The sequence below is a fragment of the Poromitra crassiceps genome (genome assembly GCF_964638095.1).
Source record: "Poromitra crassiceps genome assembly, chromosome: 4".
Taxonomy (NCBI): Eukaryota; Metazoa; Chordata; class Actinopteri; order Beryciformes; family Melamphaidae; genus Poromitra; species Poromitra crassiceps.
In genome coordinates this window covers 31,420,347-31,445,269 of record NC_139626.1, presented here as the reverse complement: position 1 = coordinate 31,445,269, position 24,923 = coordinate 31,420,347, and the positions used below count along the sequence as shown (strand labels likewise).

The following is a 24,923-nucleotide window of genomic DNA, read 5'->3' as shown; positions in this document are numbered from 1 at the left end:
ACGGTTATTGTGCATAACCCCGGTTCTATGAGTGGGAGCTCTTTGGCTTTAGTCATGGTTCAAGACTGGTGTTTAAGAGTAACTGACTTACAGTTTACCTAATTATCATTTATATATTATTAGTTGTTAATTATCACTATAATTGGCCTATATAACAGCAAGCTTGGTTACTGACCTGTTTGTATATTTTATTGCCTCCTTTTTCCAGACCACACACAATCCTACTATTCCTGTCATAATGCTGTAAAGAGCCTATACTGCTGTACTGTACTGAAGAGAACTGACAACTAAACGGTTGAACTCCCATCTGTCTCCTGCCTCGTGTCACCCCTACTTAGCACAGGTGTGCCCCAGGGCTCAGTCCTGGGCCCCTTGCTATTCCTTCTCTATATCAGATCTCTGGGCCATGTGATCTCATCTCATGGCTTCTCTTACCACTGCTATGCTGACGACACTCAGCTCTACCTCTCTTTCCCCCCCTCAGACACCCAAATCGAGGCACGTATCGCTGCATGCCTCAAAGACATTGGTGCTTGGATGTCTGCCCACCATCTCAAGCTGAATCTTGGGAAAACAGAGCTACTCTTCCTCCCCGGGAAAGACTGTCCCCTCACTGACCTTTCCATCTCCATTGACAACACTACCGTGTTTCCCTCTCAAACAGCTAAGAACCTTGGAGTGATCCTCGACAATCAGCTGTCCAACTCAGCCTACATCGCAGCAACTGCCCGCTCCTGCAGGTTCTCCCTGTGCAACATCCGCAAAATCCGTCCGTTTCTCACAAGGGAAGCGACACAACTCCTGGTCCAGGCACTTGTCATCTCTCGCTTGGACTACTGCAATGTTCTTCTGGCTGGGCTACCTGCTGTAGCCATCCGACCGCTTCAGCTCATTCAGAACGCTGCAGCCCGTCTGGTATTCAACCAACCGTGGCTTCCCATCTCGGCACGCATTCAATTCAAAACCCTAGTTCTGGCCTGGCCAAAACAGGTAAACCAGTTTGCACTCCCATATTGCATGTAGAAACGTTCCCGTCTCTGCCTGACATTTCCAACATAAATTATTGGCCATCAAACCCATCCTGTGAAGCTTAGAGGGCATAAAATAAAACCTGTGTATTAACTTATATTGAGTAAATTTCCCCCTCGCCTCCTTTATATATTTCCCCGTATTCGCTAATATCTTTAACCATTCTTCCTCACTGATATCACACCCCAAGTCCCTCTGCCACATGATTCTCAGATTATTACAAATATCTGTTTGTGATACGTTTAAAGATTTGTAAAATATAGATGCCCTGTGTGCTATACTAGGTAATTCCAAAAACATCATCACAGTATTATTACCCAACATGAAGTTACCCTTGACGATACAATCTCTTATTTGTAAGTACGGTACCTCCAAAAATTACTTTTCCTTTCCAAGTTATATTTTTGCTCAATTTCAGAAAAAGACATGAAACCCCCATCCAAATAAAGATCACTTATTTCGCATATCCCTTTTATGAGCCATTGACTCCAATAAACCGTCTTTTTCCCAATCCGAACAGCTGGGTTATGCCACAACGAGGCATATGATTGTCTTAAGTGTGACAGACCACACCTCTTGTGTACTTCTCTCCAGACTTCCTTTGAGTGAGTCAATACTGGGTTTGAAAAGTCATCCCGTCCACCGGTCATTGATCCATCTGAAAGAACATCCAAAGGTTCAAAAGGGCTGACCAGCTCCTGCTCGATTTTAATCCAACTTGGCTCCTGGTCCGTCCTCTTCCAGTGTTTAACCAATCTAGACATTTCAAATGACAGACTGTACAACCTTACATTCGGGAGAGCCAGCCCTCCTGTGTCCCTCGATGACCACATTTTCTTTATATTGATCCTTGGTCTCTTCTTGTCCCATAGAAAGTTTTTGACAATTCCATCATTTGCTTAAAAAGCTGCGGTGAAATACTAACAGGTAACATCATGGATACACAGTTGAACTGTGGAGTAACCACCATTTTAATCACATTAATTTTCCCCCATAAAGTGAGCTTCAACTTTCCCCATTTATCCAAATTCGTTTTTATCGTTTGTAGTAGTGGTTCCATATTTGCGAGCATTACTTCATCCAGGTTTGGGTTCAATCGAATACCCAGGTATTTCATACCCGACGGTATCCACTTGAAATTAAATGGGGTGATAGCATTGGAATGACACGTATTTGATATCGGCATACTCTCCGACTTGTGCCAATTTATCTTGTAACCTGACAGCTTAGAATATGAGTCGATACAGTCCAGCAGCACAGGTAGAGAACTGGCAGGGTCTGTTATCACTGCTAATATGTCATCAGCATACATAAACAATGTGTGCTCCCTACCCCCTGCGTTCACACCCTTAATTCTCATATCTGCTCTTATATCGTGAAGAGCAAAGGCGAAATTGCGCAACCTTGCCGTGTCGACCTAGACAAGCCGAAATTTTTTGATATCATCCCATTTGTGATAACCGCTGCTCTCGGATTAGAATAGAGTACCTCCACCCACTTACAGAAACCAGGCCCAAACCCAAATTTTGATAGAGCAACCATAAGGAACCCCCATTCCACTCGATCAAAAGCCTTCTCTGCATCAAGCGAGAAGGCCACCACTGGTACTGGACTAGAACGACTCATATGTGTAAGATGCATAAGTCTTCGCATGTTATCCGTTGAGGACCTGTTTTTAATGAAGCCCACCTGATCATCATTTATGATGTCCGGTAATACTTTCTCTAATCGTGATGCTAATGTCTTTGTCAAAATCTTATAATCTACCCCCAGAAGACTAACAGGTCTAAAATTAGATGGGTCTGACATATCTCTGTCCTTTTTAGGGATGAGAGATATTAAAGCATCATTAAATGTACCAGGCAATGAGCCTGTTTCAAGTGCCTCCATATACTGTACACCTCATGCAAAAGGGGAGCGAGGATATCAGCGTACTTCTTATAATATTCAACAGGAAAGCCATCTAAACCTGGTGACTTCCCTGTCTTCATGGCTTGAATGGTAGCTCTAATCTCTTCCTCTGTTATAGGATCATCCAGCTTTTCTTTTTGCTCATTAAAGATAGTGGGCAGTTGAAGGCCTGAGAAAAATGTCTCCATCTCCTCTGGGCTAGGTGTGCAGGTTGATGTGTAAAGATCTTTGTAAAATTTTTCAAACACTGTGTTAATTTCCTTTGAAGAAGTTACTACCCCTGTGTCACTCTTAATCATTGGGATGTTGTTAGAGTTATCCTGTTGTTTCAATTGTCTAGCTAGTAACCTGCCATGCTTTTCACCCCCTTCATAGAAATTGGTTTTAAGTCTAAATAAAGCATATTCAGCCTTCTTGTTATATATCTCATGTAACTGATATTTCAGGCCACAAATATTTTGATATAAATTATCTGAATATTGTTTTGCCAAATCTTTCTCCAAATTACGTATGTCTTTTTCTAATCTTTTTTCTTTCTCTGCATTCTCTTTTTTCACTTTTGAAGAGTGGGCGATGATCTTTCCTCTTATATACACCTTAGATGCTTCTCAAACAAAGGAGATTTTTTCTGTGGAACCAATGTTAATCTGAAAGAAGGATTTAAGATCCTCTGCTAGTGTGTTGTTAAACAGCTCATTTTGGAGCAGCATAGTATTGAGCCTCCAACGTCCCCTTTTTAGCTTGTCTGTGTTCAAATCAACATGCAACTCCACCGTGCCATGATCACTAAGAGCAATGGCACCTATCTCACAGTCCACAACTGACTCTATCAAAGTGTTAGCTATCAGGAAGAAATCAGTCCACAACTGACTCTATCAAAGTGTTAGCTATCAGGAAGAAATCAGTCCACAACTGACTCTATCAAAGTGTTAGCTATCAGGAAGAAATCAGTCCACAACTGACTCTATCAAAGTGTTAGCTATCAGGAAGAAATCAGTCCACAACTGACTCTATCAAAGTGTTAGCTATCAGGAAGAAATCAAGCCTTGAATGCGACTTGTGACGATGAGAGTAAAAGGTGTATTCTCTCTCACGTGGATTCACTAATCTCCATATATCCACTAAACTCAGGTCCTCTGCCAACATCTGAATTGCAGCTCTATCCCCGGGTAGAGAATTCATCTGGGCCCTTCTTGATCTAACTTCTTTCTCTCTGTAAAAAAAAAAAAAAAAAACTAACCTTAACTTGTACCACTGTTCCTTCAGAAGTTGTAGTTATCATAGACTGTTACATAGTGGATTGCTCTATTGCTGACAAAAATGTGTTATTGTAAGTCGCTTTGGATAAAAGCATCTGCCAAATGACGTAATGTAAATGTAAATGTATACATACATACATACATACATACTGTACATACATACATACATATACTATACATACACACACACACACACACACACACACACACACACACACATACATACAGTACATACATACATACATACATACAGTACATACATACATATAATCTGGATGTCAGTCGGTCTGGCTTTCTCTGTCTTCACTTTCATTTATTTGTATTCAGATATTGTTTCCAATTATCTCTCTTTTTTTATCTCTCTCTCCTATTTCTCCCTCTTGCTCGCCTTCTTTCCCCTCCGCTCTTGCAGCTCATTATGCGTAGGAAGCCCCCAGCTGACGTCTATGGATTGTTGTTTATAATTTACTTGCGATGTGTTACCGTAGAATGCAGCATGGTGGCCATGCACCTCGGTCCAGTCTGACCTGGGTATAGATTAAGCAGTAAAAATGCACTGATGATGATGATGAAAGAACCAATGAAAACGACGACAGATTGCTCTAAATGTCATGAAAGTCACACTTTGGCTAATTTAGCGCCATTAATGGCTAGTTGAACGCCACAGCTGAAAACCTGTTTCTCAGAACTTATGTCTAGGTGGCCTACTGTGAAAAAGTTGAAAGAGCCAAAGTGGTGTTTCATATTTTAACGTTGAATATCCTTTGACTCATTCTTGCAGACTCACGCATCTGCTTTTATTTCACATCTAGTATTATCAGCTGTGCTATTCTATATTCAAAAGCGTGTGCTTTGAAAGTTGCCTGTAGAAATAGTTTGCCTGGGGGCATCCGGGTAGTGTAGCGGTAGATTCCCTGCCTACCAACGTGAGGGGCGCAGGTTCGCATCCTCCTGGTGCTAGTCTCGGCTCTCCCCAGATCGTCAAAGGGTGGAGCAGCGACCACGTAAAATTGGGGAGAAAATGGGGGGAAATCGGAAAAATATAATAATAATAATAATTTGATATACCGGTATATGTATATATATATATATTGTAACGAAGTGAGTATTTGTCCAAGGAACTGGAGACTTGAAGTTGGTACAGGCTTTTTATTCTTGTCTTCCCAATATAGCTCCTAGCAGCTAGCTTCGCTGCTAGCTCTGCAACCACCCGGTCAGCTCGCCCACATGGCCTGACTGGCCTCCGCCCCGGCCGCTGGTCACATATATCCCCTTCCCCCTAGGAACACACCCACACATATCAGTTCCTAGCCAAGCACGGAAACACCCCAATACACGTAATTACCCGTTACGCTACATTTCCCCCACACAAATTTAATGTCGCTTCCACGCGACATGCACAACCCACACACATCCCCCTGTACCAAAACACACCCAACACAACATTTTTCCCATCACCACATCAAATTCTAATTCCCACAAACCCCACAACATTTCAATTCCCCACAATTAGTCCCTTCTTTTTTTCCAACACCCCCGTCATAATGTCCAGTTTGCATCAGGTACTCCGTAATGTCTAGTTTTCCATTAGGTACCCCCATAATGTCTAGTTTCCCATTAGGCACTCCATAATGTCTAGTTTTTCATTATTTCCTTTCTTTTTCCCACATTTCAATTCAACCCACATTTACATTAACTTTCTTTTTCTTTTAAACACAAGCCCCCCTTTTGTTTGTTCCAGTAGCCAAATGCACGAACGAGCACCGGATCGACATCCTCGTCCTCCGGTCTCCACTCGCGCCCGTCGACTCTCCAGATGACCCTGGCGTCGTCCTCCCGGCCTCGCACTCGCTCGTTTTTCCGTCCCCCTCCTCCAGGGTTGAGGACAGCAGAGCGAACACCACCGGCGTCGATCTTCCCCTCGGCTCTCCGCAGTGCAACGTTAGGGGGTGTATAGCGGTTAGGCTGGGCCGGTTCCCCCGGCGGTAACCCCTCTCGCTCACTCGGAGACACGAGCGTCGCTCTCCCGACTGTAACAACGCTGCAGACGATGTCCCTCTCTTCCCTCTGGCTGTTCCCCTGCGGCACCGTTCTCCTATCCGTCACCACGTTCTCTTCTCCCCGGCTGCTCACGCTCTTCCCAGCCTGCGTCTCACCTCCGGCCTCCACACTCTCAGTGCAGTCCCTGGCCAAGTGCTCCGGTGACTGGCAAGTCCAGCAGAGTCTCACCTGTCCGCCGCCTGCACGTCTCTCTTCTCCCGCTGCCCCCCGATCTCCGACAGCCTCTGGACACTCTCTGGCTAGATGTCCGATCGCGCTACATGCCCAGCAGGCTCCCTGCTGTCCATGTCGTTGTCCCGCATACCCGGTCCGTCTCCCGGGACCGCCTCGGCACCACCTCGCCACGTGGCCCGGCTCTCTGCAGGTCCAACACAGTCTCTTCTGTGGCTCCTCCAGCCGCTCTCCCCGCTGCATTACCTCCGCGCTCATCAAGTCCACCCGCTGCATGACTTCTCGCAGCGCCCGCATCACCTCTACTGCCCAGGCAGGAGTCTCTTCCACCAGCCGTCCGACCTCTCTCAACACACGGGCCTCCATGCCCGCCAGCATCGAGCTGATCCCCGCCGTCAGCTCTCCTTTCCTCCCGTTCACCGATGGCCATTCTCCGCGCACCATCGCACGTGGTCTTAGCAGCTAGCAGTTAGCAGTTAGCACCCCTGGTAGCTAACTTACTAGCGCTAGATCTAGAGCCAAAAAGCCGCACCACCCGTCTCTTTTGCCGTTCCTTCTCACCCTCTCCCCTCTCGGCCGAATCAGAGGCGTTACCGCTTTACTGTCTGACACCAATGTAACGAAGTGAGTATTTGTCCAAGGAACTGGAGACTTGAAGTTGGTACAGGCTTTTTATTCTTGTCTTCCCAATATAGCTCCTAGCAGCTAGCTTCGCTGCTAGCTCTGCAACCACCCGGTCAGCTCGCCCACATGGCCTGACTGGCCTCCGCCCCGGCCGCTGGTCACATATATCCCCTTCCCCCTAGGAACACACCCACACATATCAGTTCCTAGCCAAGCACGGAAACACCCCAATACACGTAATTACCCGATACGCTACATTATATATATATATATATTAGGGCTGTCAGCGTTAACGCGTTAATCACGATGCAATTAAGGGCCGACCATAACGCGTTATTATTTTTTAATTGCGTTAATCGCATGCCGGTATTTTGTCCCTTCGTCGCACCCGTAAGTGTCCTGCCTGTGCAGGCATGGAAGAGAAAGACAGCAATACGCTTCTAAATGGCTCATTTTACTTTAAAAAAAAACTCCCAAATGGCACAGTGGACAAGTCAACAGTAGTTTGCACCTTGTGTGAAACGGAATTAAAATATCACCGAAGTACATCGAGTTTTAGCTATCACCTAAGCATACCGGAGCAGCTAGTGGCCAGCTAGCAGCCAGCTAGCTACCGGCCTAGCGCGAGACTCATCAGTCATTCTTCCTCTCGTATGCGCGGGTCCTCTAACCACTGGGAGGTCGGCTCCACGCGATATACACGTTATCAATATACACAGTTTCCAATACTGAGCCATTATTCACATGGAAGTGCCAAAGTTTTTATCTCAGACACAGCCTTCTTCGGCTGTGTCATTTGGGGTTTCGACTGCTCCACAGCCCAGCCGCCGGAAGTATCGGTTCTGGAGCATGTATTGCACTGTTTACAATTGTGCATTTATTTTCTATTGAATATATATTTTGTAGACATTGTTACCTCCTGTCTACATTGCACTTCTATTGAATTGAAAATAAATCTAAAATTCCAGATCACAAAGTACATGTATTTGCATTCATTTGATTCCCAATCACGACACACTGGTAAGAATGATTAATATCTAATTAAAAATGCTTTGAAATGCAAAATAATGGCATTTTAAACATGCGATACAAAGATGCGATTAATCGCGATTAACTATAGTTAATCGCAAGATTAATCGCGATTAAGAAAATTAATCGTTTGACAGCCCTAATATATATAATGTATATACCTGCATTTATATAGCGCTTTTATCCAAAGCACTTTACAGTCAGTATGTACATATATATATATATATATATATATATATATATATATATATATATATATATATATATATATATATATATATATATACTGTATATATATGTAAGGGATAATGTATATTGAGGCGGTGATTACGGGGGAAATAATGACCGACAGGTGATGATTGAGCCCGACGCGCAGCGGAGGGCTTAATGATTCACCTGAAGGTCATTATTTCCCAGTAATCACCGCCTCAATATACATTATCCTGCTTAGAACACGGCCTACAACTAAATCATTCAATAATCTGACAAAAAGAATTATTCAAATAGATTTTTTAATAGCGTTTTCAACGGCAAAGCGGTTTCATTCGTAATTGGCACACAAGACACCACAGCTGCAACTGGTTGGCCTAATTAGTAGTGTTTGCTGACAAAAAGCTCTTATCAACTGATTAATCCAGGTGTGGCAGAGCAGCGGTCGGTTGTCGAGAAATAATGACCGGTGAATATTGTTGATTGACCAATCAGAATCGAGTATTCAAGAGAGCCGTGTTCTAAATATATATATATATATATATATATATATATATATATATATATATATATATATATAGTTTGCCTGAAGAAATATTGCAAGATCATCATCAGCTGTATCTTCTGTTTAATTTTCCATTCAAATTAGGAAGAGGTTAATATGTTTGGTTTTCCAATGTTTTTTTTCATTTTTTTCATTTTAATTGTGAAGCACTGTACCTCTGTAAGAAAAGCACTACAGAAGTAGGGTTTATTATTATTATTATTATTATTATTATTATTATTATTATTATTATTATTTGGCTTGGCGCTGCATAGTATGTATCCTGGAGCCAGCTGTCACACTCAGGTCTCAGGAGCCTACATAGGAGATCTACAGTATATCAAAAGGCCACTTGGAACCCATTGAGAGCCCTTCAAGGGAGCTGCTCAATCTGTGTGTGTCGGTGTGTGTGCATGTGTGAGAAGAAGCATTTTTCTACGTGTGTGTAGTGTACTGTGTATATGTGCATCTGTTGGTGTTGGTGTGTGTATGGTTTGTGTAGTGCACTGTGTATATGTGCATGTGTTGGTGTTGGTGTGTGTATGGTTTGTGTAGTGTACTGTGTATATGTGCATGTGTTGGTGTTGGTGTGTGTATGGTTTGTGTAGTGTACTGTGTATATGTGCATGTGTTGGTGTTGGTGTGTGTATGGTTTGGTGTGAGATATAATTAGAACACCTCCTCCTGACTGACAGGTGTTGAGACAACCTGCTGCGGCACCTCAGTGGTGCATGCTGGGTGCCTGGGGCGCTCGTGGGGATCTCAGGGCCACGCTCGCCACTGATTGGCTCAGAGGGGAAATTGCCATGGCGAAACCAGTGGGAACGTTTTGTTGCTGGCACGCTCAGGCTTCCCGGCTTCCATAACCATCTCCACTATAGTCTCATCACTGGAAATTGCAGTTAGATTTGAGCGCTGGTGCTATGATCTGGTGTTGAGGGATGGATGGACAAGCAGAAAGGTAAGACAGGAAGCATTCAAGAAAGATTGGACAGATGAGGATATTGCCTGCGTTTGCTTTCAGAGGAATGCCAGCATGTTTTTGCCATCTCCACTGGTTATGACGAATGTTGTACCAATGAGGTGGCAGAGATTTGTTTTTAGTTTTGTTTTTCAATGTTATTTGTAAGTTTTTTTGAACAATACACAAACAGGACAGACGAACAGGCTCAGACACAGGAAAAGAAAAGAAAATATATATATATATTTTTTTAATAAATACATATATATATTCGACATTCAATATTACAACGTGGTGCTACTAGCCACATAAGGTGTTTATGTGCTTGTAAGAGATATTATGCATGGGATCCCACCAGTGGGCATTTCAGCCTGCCTATTTTTGACGCCTATGCGGAAATTGCATTCTTTCAAATGGCCAGTGGGGGTCGCAGCTTGTGTAGCACTCCCGGGAACATCCATTCAACTATATGGGAAACGAGCCAACTTCTCTCTCGGTCTAGGTCTTAAATAAACACTTTCCAAATTAGTGTATGGTCTGAAAAAACAATTTCAAGTATTTTTCATGCTCTAACGCGCTCCGTTTTCCAAATGATAGCCCCATTTCGAGGAAAATTGACGACAAACATCAGATAATAAGGACAGTAATACTTCCAACCAGTAGAGGCAGCAATGTGCCGCAAGGCATCAGGTAGCAAGTGATAGTTGAGCAAATTATCAGAAAATAGCGTTACTTTATGATATTTTAATAATGTTAGTAGACACACGTAACTATATAGATACCATACATCTAACGTTCATAACATGGCGGACCATTTAACGTTATTTATACCGTTAAATAAAGCCTTAAGCCTTCTCTGTATTCAGACCATTCAGACCATTGGATTCAGCACAGAAACCGGAGTACGTTAAGGTTTTAAATTTAAGGTTTTAAATTTGGTCATTCAGTGCCGTTTTACTGCAATGTAAAGTAAGTAGCGTTAGCCGCTACCATTAGCCAAAGTAGCTGACTACCCATAATGCATTACGGCGATAAGGGAGACAGAGCAAATTCGGAAACTCCCCCGGCAGCCGCTAGGGGCAGCCGCCCCCTCCCCTCGTACTTCCATGTAGCATTCATTCATTAAACCAATCAAACGAAATCAAACAATATCCGGAAGTGAGCTTCATTTTGCTGTATCAAAGTAAATGAGCTATGTTGGTCCATTTATATATAGGAATCCCACACAAGGGGTCCGTGAGAAACCAGCCAGGCGCGTCACCTGTCGCCCCTAACCTCCTCGAGGAATGCTTTTCTCCATTGTTGAATGATACCGATATTTAATTTGTAATCAATTATTAGTTAATTAGCCTATTGCAGAGAGCCCCTCACTTTTAGTTTCTAATTTATGTGTGGTGCTGATGGACAGCTCCTTTCATAATTAATAATAATAAGAGAATAAGAAATAGTACACTGATAATGCATTAATTGGCCTCTGTACTGTTTTTACGGTCAGATGCGGGGCGTGAATTTTTTTTCCGATTTTCAAGTGGGCCATGAGTGGGAAAAGGTTGGGACCCGCTGCCGGAGACTGATTCTCACACCCACGTTTGTAGATTTACTTCCTGGACTTCCAGCAGGTCCTAAAGTCCGCCAGTTTGGGAGGTTATGAGCGAGTGTCATTTGCTAACTGGTCAAGGCCAAGGCGTTCTCCACATGTGCTATCTGCACGCTGGACTCCCTGGGCCTTTGGGCTGAGAGACATGGTGCTCTGACTCAGGAGTGAGTCACACTGTCCATGTGAGGGGAGTTTGATGTCAATGCTGCAGCGCCATCACTCTGTTTTGTTATGTGGAAAGATCATTATTTTTCCCCATCAAATAGTCATAGACCTGTACATACGTAGGCCTGTAGATACGTAGGCCTGTAGATACATAGGCCTGTAGATAGATAGGAGGTCTGTGTTGCTGTCATGTGCACTTTGGATGAGTAACCGTGATTTATGCTGCTCTCCTGTAGCCTGGGTAAACCCATCCCCCACGTGACCTGCTCTCAGACCTGTTCTCAGTCACTATGGTCTGGTGCCCCGCCTGTGCTAAACGATTTCCTGCCGTTGTTGGGCCCCCCCGATAGACCGCTCCATTACGCAACCTTCATCCAACCAGCTTTGTGCACAGAGCACATGCGCAGTGCAGCAGATGGCGTCATCGCTCTGCGACCTTTGTTGTTAGCACGCGAGCTAACTACACTTTCATTCACTAGGCTACTGCTAGCGACCACAACAGCAGCGCGATGGCTAGCACCAATGTGAACAATTTTTGCAGGTTGTGTAAGAGAAACCTTCGTTCTAAAGGCAAGTTGGGCAGCTGCAAACCACTCGAGAAGGGGGTATTTCTACGCCTGGAGAGGGTTGGTGTGAAACTACACCAACAGGAGAGCAAATCATGTTGGATTTGCCAAACGTGTTCCAATTTCATTTCAAGAGCAGAGGAAACATTGAATACTCTCCAGAAATGGAAACGGAGTGAAGAATCAAGCTCAGAACAACCAACGCTGGTAGCAACGCCAATAAAACCACAAGACTCAAAGTGGGAAAGAGCGTTTTCTCTGAGGAAAACGCCACGGCCAATGAAAAGGAAACGACTGCTTTATCCATCTCCCAGGCACGTCCATGCCAGAGGGACCCCAGCAGCAATGCCGCAACGACAGAGTGTGACTGAGGTATGTAGTTGTAACCTAATGTACTTCCCCCGTGCACTGATTAAATAAAGGTTATATAACGGGGATCTATACTGTTACGTGTGTTTACCAACATCATTAAAATATCATAAATGTATCGCTGTTTTAATCAATGGCTACGTTGCTAGCTAGCTAGCTAGCCGTAGACCAGCTATGAACCCCAGTTTGGATGCTCACTGCCCGTCCACTAAAACGCGATTTCTGATCAACAGACCCCATAACGGGGATCTATACTGTTACATGTGTCTACTAACATCATTAAAAGATCATAAATGTAACGCTGTTCCTGGTACTTTAGTTTTAATCTAAGGCTACGTTGCTAGCTAGCTAGCCTGCCTGCCTTGGCAAAACAACACACACACACACACTACATCTCTCTCTGTCTAGTCACTATAGCCTGGATGACGTTAGCTAATGCTACCCAGCCTTACATTGGCATAGCTGCATTTAGCTTGTGGTATTATGTAGGCTACAGTAATATTGTATAGCTGGCTAGACAGACGAGTTTATCTGGAATCAGTGTGACAAGATCCCTGCTGCTAGCTTGTCTGCCTTTCTGTGTCAGAGTATCTAGCTACAGCGTCAGAGTATCTAGCTCGATAACGCTAGGTGTTATTTTGATCAACAGACCTCAACCTCAACAGCTGTCTCTCCTTCTCTCTCTGGATAGACTCCTGTCATGATCTGTTTATTTTATCACAACTTGCAATGTAAGTACTGACGTCCTCTCTGTTTATTCTTTCAGGTATTAATTCGATACCCTTCCAAACAGACCAGGGTGCCATGCCCCACATCAGCCGCAGGTATTGTGGAGAAGGGCAACTGGTCAGCTGCTGCCAACCTGATGAGGAAACAGGCGTGCTTGTTATGCTGGACACTGAATGCCAGTCTGCAGACTTCATCCTCCGGCGCTGTTCGCCTCAGGACTTGAAGGCCTAACGTTGTACCATGGACTGTATACATTCTGTGCTAATAATGCTAGCATGCTAACATCCTTTTCACACACACACACACACTGAATATACCGAAATGCTAGATTTGATCATGGACTTAACGCTAATGTTAATCAAAAACGGCCGCAGTCATAACGGTAAGGTGTGTTTGACCTAATTGAAATATTAACGTTAATGCCCTCACATTTCAGCGTGGTTACAGATAAACCTATTTAACGCTAGCTAGCTACAGTAGATTTTTGGAGGCGTTAATGTGAATGTCATGACCTAGTGAGCGTAGTATTATACTGTATATTATACATAATCCAGATGTAACCTAGCTATAGCTAGACGTTAAGAGGTTAGCGTGAATGCGACTGAGACCTGACATTACTGAAGTGAATACAAGTGACCTATATTTTTCAATCCTGTCTTTGAATAAAAGTTGTACATTGTGTTATACTTGAAAACCATGTCTTTGCTCCCTTATGTGTTCACAATTACAACAAATCTGTATGGTTTATCTGTCTGTAAAATATTTACACAATGAGATTTTTTTATAAATAATCATCAATAACGTGGATAATGATGACATCTGCAGCTGTTGGGCGAGAGACAGAAGAAACTGAACTGAAGATTGGAGCAGAGGACATGACTACAGAGAAACTTAACCGACCAGCACTCTGCTTCAATCAATGAATGCTTATAAATAAACCATACACATGAGAATTACCGTTAACGTTACAGCATTTAATAACATAAATATGGTGATATCTGGTGGTCTGAAATTAATCTCTCTAGCTACAGTAGGGTAACTGGCTCCTATTGTGTCTTATTATTGTAACGTTTGAATCAGCGTTTCATAACTATAATAGCCTAATGTTACTGTAGCCTGGATGACGTTAGCTAATGCTACCCAGCCTTCCATTGGCATATGCTGCCTCACAAATCAATCATTGCAGCCGGACTGGTCATTTGGTTCAGCATCAAAATGGGTTGAGAGATGGAGTAGGCTAAATAAACACGTTACAGCATTTAATAACGTTAATTTTCGTGTACCCGATGCCAGGATATTTTGTCACTTTGTTTTCATCAAGTTCTCTGGACTTATATACACAAGCTCACAGCGTCCTAACAGGTTAACGTTATAATCTCAGGAGAGATTAGGCTTCATTCTGTGATGCGTTTGTTATGGTTTGTTGTTGTTCACTTCCTCCCAGCATGCATTGTGCTACTGTATTTCGCTACTAAATAGCAACCAAATGAGCCGAAATAGATATGAAGGTAGATTTCAATTTTGTGTAATGGTAACACAACCTGCAATTGTATAACATTTCAATATTGGACCAAATAAAACATCGAAATGAAAACACCACCCTATGTGAAACATATATGTAATCCTGGGTCTATATATACCCCTCGTCGATTTAACGTTATTTAGGTAAGTGACAGCGTAACGCGCTCCTACTGGCATCTCCTACTGTGATGTCCGCTCCAATAAATTGGCTCTACTTCACATTTTAGTTTTACAATAAAAACACATTTATGCAATGACTTTACATAATGTAGGCTATATTTATGTGCATCATCCTACCTGCAGCAGGAGAGAGAAAACTTTATAATAGCCTATTACTGTATAGCCTGGATGACGTTAGCTAATGCTAATGTTAGCTAATCAGTGTGACAAGATCCCTGCTGCTAGCTTGTCTGCCTTTCTGTGTCAGAGTATCTAGTATCTGCCTCCTATTGTGTCTTATTATTGTAACGTTTGAATCAGCGTTTCATAACTATAATAGCCTAATGTTACTGTAGCCTGGATGACGTTAGCTAATGCTACCCAGCCTTCCAGCGTTTATCTTCCATAATGCATTAAATCATAATCACAATGCTATGAAGACATTAGCTGATCACCACAGAGCTGCACAGACAAGTTTATCAGATAATTTCGCCGTAAAATGTGTCCAGGTGATCAGCTCTGAAGCCCCGGCTTGTATGGTCCGCTAAATCCGATTTCGATATAGGTGTTATTTTGATCAACAGACCTAGCATCACATTATTCAGTTTAAGGATCCTTATGTGGAAACATTTTGAGAACCACTGTTTTGAAGTACTATTACTATAGCTGTTTTCATTCTCACATGACAATACAACAGAATAGAGTATCAAACAAAAACATTTTTATTCGGTTCCACCATGATTCCCACATTAACATTAACAGCTGTTTTCATTTCCTCAACGTAGTTGCATAGCCATATAGCTAGCCATATAGCTAGTAGCTAGCTCGGCAGCTATGCTTTAGAGAGGCCAAATGCTAACGGCTACCAGTGCTTAAGCCGCAGCAGCTGTTACACGTCATTGACAAAGACGCACTCTCTGATTGGCCGATCACGGCAGGACTGATGTTGGCAGTCACGCCGTCACTCATTGGCTGCGGGTCTGCGCGGGTCTTTCAATCGCCCCAGAAATCGATTTGAATGGCCCGGAGTCTAGACGCTAGTGACTGGGAACTGAGAGAGCAGGTCACGTGGGGGCTGGGTTTACCTAGGCTAGCTCTCCTGCTCTTCTCTCTGTCTTTCTCTCCCTCTTGCCGTCTCAGGTTGGACTGACACCTATCACTGAACAAATCTACACAAAGATATAGTGCAATATAAATGATATCAAGATATAGTGGAATATAAAGATATAGTGCAATATAAATGATATCAAGATATAGTGGAATATAAAGATATAGTGCAATATAAATGATATCAAGATATAGTGCAATATAAATTATATCAAGATATAGTGCAATATAAATGATATCAAGATATAGTGCAATATAAAGATATAGTGCAATATAAAGATATAGTGGAATATAAAGATATAGTGCAATATAAATGATATCAAGATATAGTGCAATATAAAGATATAGTGCAATATAAATGATATCAAGATATAGTGCAATATAAAGATATAGTGCAATATAAATGATATCAAGATATAGTGCAATATAAAGATATAGTGCAATATAAATGATATCAAGATATAGTGCAATATCAAGATATAGTGCAATATAAATGATATCAAGATTTGATTTGATTTGATTTGATAATCTTTATTTTGAACTTGCAGATAAAACAAAAAATAAAAACATATCAATGAAAGCCATGATATAAAAATTAAGCAACAAAAAATAAAATAAAAATAACAATTAAAAAGAAAATGCAATCATTGATCAACCTCCAACATGTTCAAAAAGGAGTAGGAAGAAGTAAATACTTATATACTCCTACCCCCTTCTTATAACATCAATATCCATATTAATAATTACAAATATAAATGTATTAATAATTACAAATATAAATGTATATCATAATTTCTATGATTTCTTAAATATATCACTATCTGTATATAACATTATATAATCCATAAAATATAAATGTCTTTTCTATCTATCTACCTATCTACTATATATCTATAAATAATACACTCATAACTATACCCATACAATACTGTGTACGAATTTGGCATCATATAGACAATCTACTCTGATCACTAAATTACTTAAATTAAAAAAATAAAAATAAATACAATCAACATAACCCTTCCTCAACTCTATACCCCCTAAGAATGTTTCTTTAATACACCCTTTTAAACTGTACCATGTTGGTGCTTTGTTTGAGTTCCAACTCCAGACCATTCCATAAATTTACCCCACAGATTGAGATGCACTGACTTTTCAAGGTAGTGTGAATAAGTAGTTTCTTTAAATTGAGCTCCCCTCTTAAATTGTAACCTCCCTCTCTAGATATAGATATAGTGCAATATAAAGATATAGTGCAATATAAATGATATCAAGATATAGTGCAATATAAATGATATCAAGATATAGTGGAATATAAAGATATAGTGCAATATAAATGATATCAAGATATAGTGCAATATAAAGATATAGTGCAATATAAAGATATAGTGCAATATAAATGATATCAAGATATAGTGGAATATAAAGATATAGTGCAATATAAATGATATCAAGATATAGTGCAATATAAAGATATAGTGCAATGTAAATGATATCAAGATATAGTGCAATATAAATGATATCAAGATATAGTGCAATATAAAGATATAGTGCAATATAAATGATATCGAGATATAGTGCAATATAAAGATATAGTGCAATATAAAGATATAGTGCAATATAAATGATATCAAGATATAGCGCAATATAAAGATATAGTGCAATATAAATGATATCAAGATATAGCGCAATATAAATATATAGTGCAATATAAATGATATCAAGATATAGTGCAATATAAAGATATAGTGCAATATAAATGATATCAATCAAACATATAGTGTGACTGTGTTAACCTGTGAAAGGAAATAAGTAAAATGAAGTACCAAATATTTTGTACACTGTCCTCATCATAACTGTAACAATTTTTCCATTCAAGGTAAATATGATTATTTTTTAGATAGTAGAACATAAAGTAGCAGTACAAGGTCATCTCTTGCACTGATGTGAGCTAGCATGACTGCTTTTGACACCTGGCGGCAGGGGTTGAAATAGTTAGCGCCAGGGGGTTGTTGCGTAGCTAATTACAGCAGCTGTGTTTATTTGCCACTGACACTGGATCTGTGCTGTCCGTCCAGATGTAATTGGAGAACAAACAACTTCTGAAGTCTCTTCTTCTGCTTTTAATGAGCAGAAAATGATAATAATAAATTAATAATCAGGAATGTGTTGCTCATGCAGCGGAAGTGGCAGGCCTTTGAGAAACTCACAGCAAAAAAGGTCCTGGGTTCCATTCTCGCCTGGGGGTATGTCACCCCATGCCTTCGGTGCCTATTGCCCAGGTGGGCTATCTGGTGAAAAGGGCCTTTCTGTGTGGAGTTTGCATGTTCTCCACCTGCTCCCCTGCTGTTTCCTCCATATAACATCAATATGGACCCCCACTAAAAACATGCAAGAAGATGTGATCAGCGGCAGAAAGGAAGAAGTTGGTCCCCGGGCGCTTCACTGCCAGCCCGTGGAGGAGGACAAGCCAGGATGAGACAAATGAGGAGGACAAATTCCACTGCGCCTCTAAGCATGTGTGTGTGTGTGTGTGTGTGTGTGTGTGTGTATATAATGCATATGTGCATATTATGCATTGGTGCATTGTGACGGATAAAGACGGCTTGTCCATCCTGCACCTTTGAGAAACTGGACATTTGAAAGGTGCTAAACACTTTGCAAACTGTGTGCCTCGCCTCCTTGATGGTTCCTTAAGGATAAGGTGAAGGTGCCTCGCCTCCTTGATGGTTCCTTAAGGATAAGGTGAAGGTGCCTCGCCTCCTTGATGGTTCCTTAAGGATAAGGTGAAGGTGCCTCGCCTCCTTGATGGTTCCTTAAGGATAAGGTGAAGGGATTTTCAAGGGATTTTGGTCCCCTTGAAAATGGCAACTCCTCCCAATGTTGCTGTTGCTCGAGCCCGCGCCCCCCAAAGTGCATCACTGAGAGCAAGAAGGTGCACCTGCTATGATTACTCCCCACACCTCCATCCCTCCCACACACCCTCTTCCTCCTCCTCCCCCCCCCCAACCTGACCACTTTCTTCAGGCTACTGTGGCTATAATGAGCCTTTCCACCACCCCTCCCCCTCTTATTCTCTCTCTCTCTCTCTCCCCCTCTCCTCTCCCTCTCTCCCTCTCTCTCTGTCCTCCCCTTCTCACTGTGTGCAGAGTTGGAGAAGCTTATCGCCTAGCAACCACAATTAAAGTACAACAAGTCGCTGGCGGTGGCAGCCACCATCGGAGCAAGCCCTCCTGTGTGACCAACGGTTCTGGACAGTGAGAGAGAGAGGTAGAGAGAGAGAGAGAGAGAGAGAGAGCTAAACAGTGGAACAGGTGAACAGCAGGTAGGGGTGCTGGACGGTGGGACTCTGTGTTTTGGGGACACGAGCAAAGGGGGACAAGGGGGAGTGGAGTAACGTTCTTGGACTGGGTTCACTGGGTTGGACTCGACAGGTATGTGTGAGTGCTAGACTCTACAGAGGCACAGTGGAGGTATGCAGAGGATATGATGGTGTGTGTGTGTGTGTGTGTTTGTGTGTGTGTGTGTGTGTGTGTGTGTGTGTGTGTGTGTGTGTGTGTGTGTGTGTGTGTGTGTGTGTACACATGCGAGTAAGCCTGTGTATTGGTATGTTTATGTGTAAAGGCTTGTTGAGCGGATGATGCTTCTCAGGCATTTGGCGAGGATACGGTGTAGCGCTATATAAAATAAATACATTATTATTATTATTATTATTATCAGTGTGAAGTTCTCTGAGCACCTGCTGTAAAGGTATGCATTCAGGCACCTTTTAGACACACACAGATTCAGATGCGTGAATGAACTAGTGGATACAAATTTGGAAATTATTTTTGGTGATTGATTCTCACAGTATGCATTGTGCGATTTATTCACCTACCCTACTGTCATCATCGGAGGCATTGATACAATGCATTCCATCATAAGTTATGTCACCTTTTCCCAATGGTTTTGTTCAAATCATGTAATTGTGCCATCGTTTGCATGTTTTAAGCTATTTTCCGAATGGCCCGCGTTGCACACCTGCTGTACATTTAACAGAGAATGTATCCTGCGCTTGCGAGTCTAACGACACAATTGTCTCCCATTCTATTACCCCTCTGTCATTAAGATAAACCAATGAGGTGTGGAGAATACACTCATACACTGATTGTAATTAAATTGAGGGGGCGGGGCAGGCATTTGAGGACTGAGTAGTGAGTAGGAAGGAAGTAGAAATTAAATCTCCGCAATGATGATGTTGATAATTTTCCCCGCAGCCTTTTGAAGAGCCGTAGAGATTGTATGACTGCTGATTTGAATATTGTTCGTCATATGGTGAAGTACAGTCAGACTGTCAGAGACGCTTTCTGTGGAGAGAGGTGAGAGGGTGCAGATGACAGTTGGCAATGGCAAGTTGCATAATGCACACAGTGCACTTTGAAGGATGCTGTGATTGAAGAGGTTGGCGTTAGTTTCTGGTGACCAAGACAGGCTGGTACACACAGTATACACAGGTAGCGTTACTATGCAGATTCATTTCATTGATTGATTGTTTGATTGATTGATTGATTTTAACAACAAACAAAATCCAAGGGATAAACATGTAAAAGTGTGAACACTTATTTCCCTGGTCTTATAAAAACAGGACATACAGTAACTAGGGGTGCACCGATCACGTTTTTTGCCACCGATCACCGATTGCCGATCACCTATGGGAAATATCTGCCCAACCGATCATCGACCGATCACCGATTACCGATCACCGATCACCGATATATATAAACTCCTCAAAAAAAGTTTGGAAACATTATTTCGGTCGATTATATCTCCCCTTTAAAGCAGCTACGAGCAACTTTTTCGATTGTTATTAAACAGTATAAATTTAATATCAATGCATCACATCTTACCTCTAATAGTCGACGAGACCAACGCAGAGTAGTCTCGCTTGAACCCCGAGTGAATCGGCCAGTCTTAGTCTGTCTGTAGCCAGGGCAGATCAGGAAGTGAAATGAAACGGTTTGCAGCAGCCACTTCGGCCATAACCACAAAATAACTTCCAAAAAACCTGTTAGAATATAACTAGAGATGTTCCCGAGAGTATGCGTGGCGTTCACAATGTTTATGCTATGTTGCTAGGCAGCGCGAACGGCGTAGGCAGGCAGCTGCGTTTCACTTCCGGGTTTCACTTCCGCGTTTCACTTCCGGGTTACCCGGTCCGGTCTCTCTAGAGAGCCCCCTGTTGACGCGAGTTTAGACAGACATAGACTTAATAATCACCTAAGGGAGCAATCTCAGATACACACGGCTTTGGTCTCAGCTACTATTATAGGTAAGATGTGATGCATCAATATTGTAATTATACTGTTTAATAACAATCGAAAAAGTTGCTCGTAGCTGCTTTAATAATACCAATTGGCATTGTATTTTATATCGTTGGAAAGCCTGATTAGTGATAGGGCTTTAAAAATAATAATAATAATAATAATAATAATAATAATAATAATAATAATATAAAAAAATATCTGCAATCAGCCGAAATATCGGCAATCAGCCGATCGCATATTTGAGGTCAAAATCGACCGATACAGATTGCTTGCCGATCGATCGGTGCACCCCTAACAGTAACATATAAATAACATAACATCATATAAACAATACAGAACAATCAAGAATAAAAAGAACAAGAGATACAATCAACACAAGTTCAAAAACCATTTCATCAGAATATCATTCATCTAATGAATGATTAGGTCCTGTCTGACTCTGGCACTGCCGGTTAATTAATTGGTGATTAAAGTCACAAGGAAACAGCATTTTGATGGTGTCTTGCTTTTGTAATTTGACGTATTTCTGGTTAAAACAGGATGTTAGGCAGGATGTAATGTGGACTGGAGGATGTTCAAGAGATAGACGATGCTTTGCCTTGAGCTGTCACAAATATTCCAGGTTCTCCCAAATTAATTAATTCCAGGTTTTATATGATGCGGAGGAGGGCGGGGGGGGGGGGGGGGGCAAATCTGTGATGGCATTATTGGTGGGAATTTTTATGTTAGCTTACTGCTACGCTCTCATTTAATCACCAAAACTGTAATAGGATTTTGATATTAAAATACAGGAAAAGAAAAAAAAAATGTATTGTTGCTCAGATATGTTACGTTATGATATGGACAATTCTAGCAACAATTTGTTCATGTCAATGCAACTTTAAATTATTATTCGTCATTTTGTTGAAGCCCTGCAAATACCTTGTGTCTCTAAACCGTTTGATGCTTTTGACTGTGACAGTCATGTTTTCCATCCATTCACTTTTGAGATTGACCCCGGGAGCAAGCCACGCCCACATCACTGAACATGCACGAATAAATAATGTAAAAAGATGCATCGCTATCAGTGGGAAAATCACCATATACCTGTAGTACTGAAAGGTAGACTTTTTACTCATTTGCTGCTTCTAGTAATATGCTGTAAGCCGGTCTCTGCATGTATTCATAAGTATAAGCCCACTGATTCCAACACGGGTTGTGATCATTATTTCAGCGTCAAAGGTCGTTCTAAAATAGCGATTCTTCAGCCCCCCGCCCAGAGATCAACCCCCGCCCAGAGATCTGTGGTTGAGATGAGGGATGTCCGTTGTCCTCGTGCCTCCTGGCACGGTGGATCCAGCTGGGTCCACTGTGCGGGAGCTGGGAGGTGAAAGGTCACATCCTCTCCCCACCGCACGATGAAATGCTCCGGTGCTCAACGACGCACGCGCAAAACGCATACGCAAAGAGACGTCACTAGCTGGCCAAAATGTCACACACACACACACACACACACACACAAACACACACTCAAACACATTTCTATCTGATGTTGAGCTTGTGACTCAGAGAGGTGCTGATACTGTATCAGAATGAGTTGTCAACTCGTTACACTCGTTTCATCTTCTAGTCTGAGATGTCACGATCTGTTATTTCTATGAGGGCACCCACCCCTCCAGGCAACTTCCAACCAATCACTAGAGACCAACATATATATCGGCTTGAACAGTATAGTTACAGTATAGTTACATTATAGTTACAGTAGTTACATTATAGTTACAGTATAGTTACAGTATAGTTACATTATAGTTACAGTAGTTACAGTAGTTACATTATAGTTACATTATAGTTACAGTATAGTTACAGTATAGTTACAGAATATATGCTCTCCAAGCCGTGTGTGTGTGTGTGTGTGTGTGTGTGTGTGTGTGTGTCTGTGTGTGTGTGTGTGTGTGTGTGTGTGTGTGTGTGTGTGTGCGTGCGTGCGTGCGTGCGTGCGTGCGTGCGTGCGTGCGCCGTTCGGATTTCGAAGGGACTTTTAATCAATTTAAAACCGTCTCAATAGCAGGTGGCGGCCGCTGCCATATTTTGTTTTTGACCGCGGTGCAGTCTTGATGGCTTAGACCCGCCCGTTGGGTTGTTTATTGACGCTGATTGGCCAATCGCTGGGGGAACCAAAAAGGCATTTGCATATGACGATGCCAGACCAAGAGCAGCCAAACTCACCTCCGTGGAGTGGGCGGAGTCCAAGGTCCCACCCCACGCTTCTTTCTCTTTGCATACACACGCAGTACCGCTCCAAGTCCACTAGTCCACACACAGAACTTGAACCGCTCCAAGTCCACACACACAGAACTTTAACCGCTCCAAGTCCACTAGTCCACACACACAGAACTTTAACCGCTCCAAGTCCACTAGTCCACACACACAGAACTTTAACCGCTCCAAGGCCACACACAGAACTTTAACCGTTCCAAGGCCACACACACAGAACTTTAACCGCTCCAAGTCCACACACACAGAACTTTAGTGAATCCCTCTTCCCACAAACCATTGAAGAGAAGAGCTTTGGTTGTGGTGAGGCTGGGTTGGAACATACCATCAGTATCCCTCACTCAGTAATAACATCATTATCTCAGAGGATATGATCACCTTCTCTCACAATAAATAAGCAATTATTTCTGGCAGTCAAACATTTGTGGAACCGCTCTTCACCTCCTTAATCCATCATCCAAAGTTCCTACAGTACATCAATGCTCAGCCTAGATTATAGCGCTATAAGGAATAGTTACACACACCTTGTGCGTTGCTATGTCAGAGCTATCACAAATAGATATGTCGTCAAGTGATTGACAGCGTTTGGGGGGGGGGGGGGGGGGCGACCAGTTTGATTTCCCCCCAGTTTCCACAAATCAAAATGCAAAACGGCAACAGTTATGCTCCAAAAATGTCTCTACCCCCAAGGCCAGTTGTGTGTGTGTGTGTGCATGTGTGTTTGTCTGTGTGTGTGTGCGTGTGTGCGTGCGTGCGTGCTTCTGTCTGTCTCAGCATGTGTCACCTCTCAGTGATACACTCCTCTAGAAGATGTGGAGAGCAGCGGGATACTGTGTGTGTGTGTGTGTGTGTGTGTGTGTGTGTGTGTGTGTGTGTGTGCGTGTGTGTGTGTTTTGCATGTGTGCATATTAAGTTGGCAATGCTGCAGGGAGGTCGGCTATTCAAGCATCCCTGTTGAGCAGAGATGACAGGAAATATTATTTTTGGACTTTGAGTTTTTAAACTCAGTTAATTTCATCATCAAAACCAGCCTGAGGGAATGGCTCTATGAAATTCCTCTCTCTCTCTCTCTCTCTCTCTCCCTCTCTCCCTCTCTCTTTCTCTGTTTCTCCCTTACACACAAACACACGCACACACACACACACACACACACACACACACTGATAGTCAAACTGACACATGTATGCGTGGACAGTGTATCAGTGGAGCAGCATGTGTACAGTACTGCAGCATGCATGGAGCTCATTATTTTAATTAGGGACAAGTTCAATATACATGTAATCAGATGATCAATGTTGGTGTCACTCGAAGGTCAATCTAGGTATCCATTGGATATATATATATATATATACCTC

General features: G+C 42.3%; 1 protein-coding gene across 1 annotated transcript in view; it reads left to right on the top strand.

The window, feature by feature from the left end:
* Nucleotides 1-24,923, top strand: part of ankfn1b (ankyrin repeat and fibronectin type III domain containing 1b) — a gene marked incomplete at both ends in the record, with an annotated part of 321,927 nt that overhangs the window by 180,949 nt on the left and 116,055 nt on the right. The window lies entirely within an intron of this gene.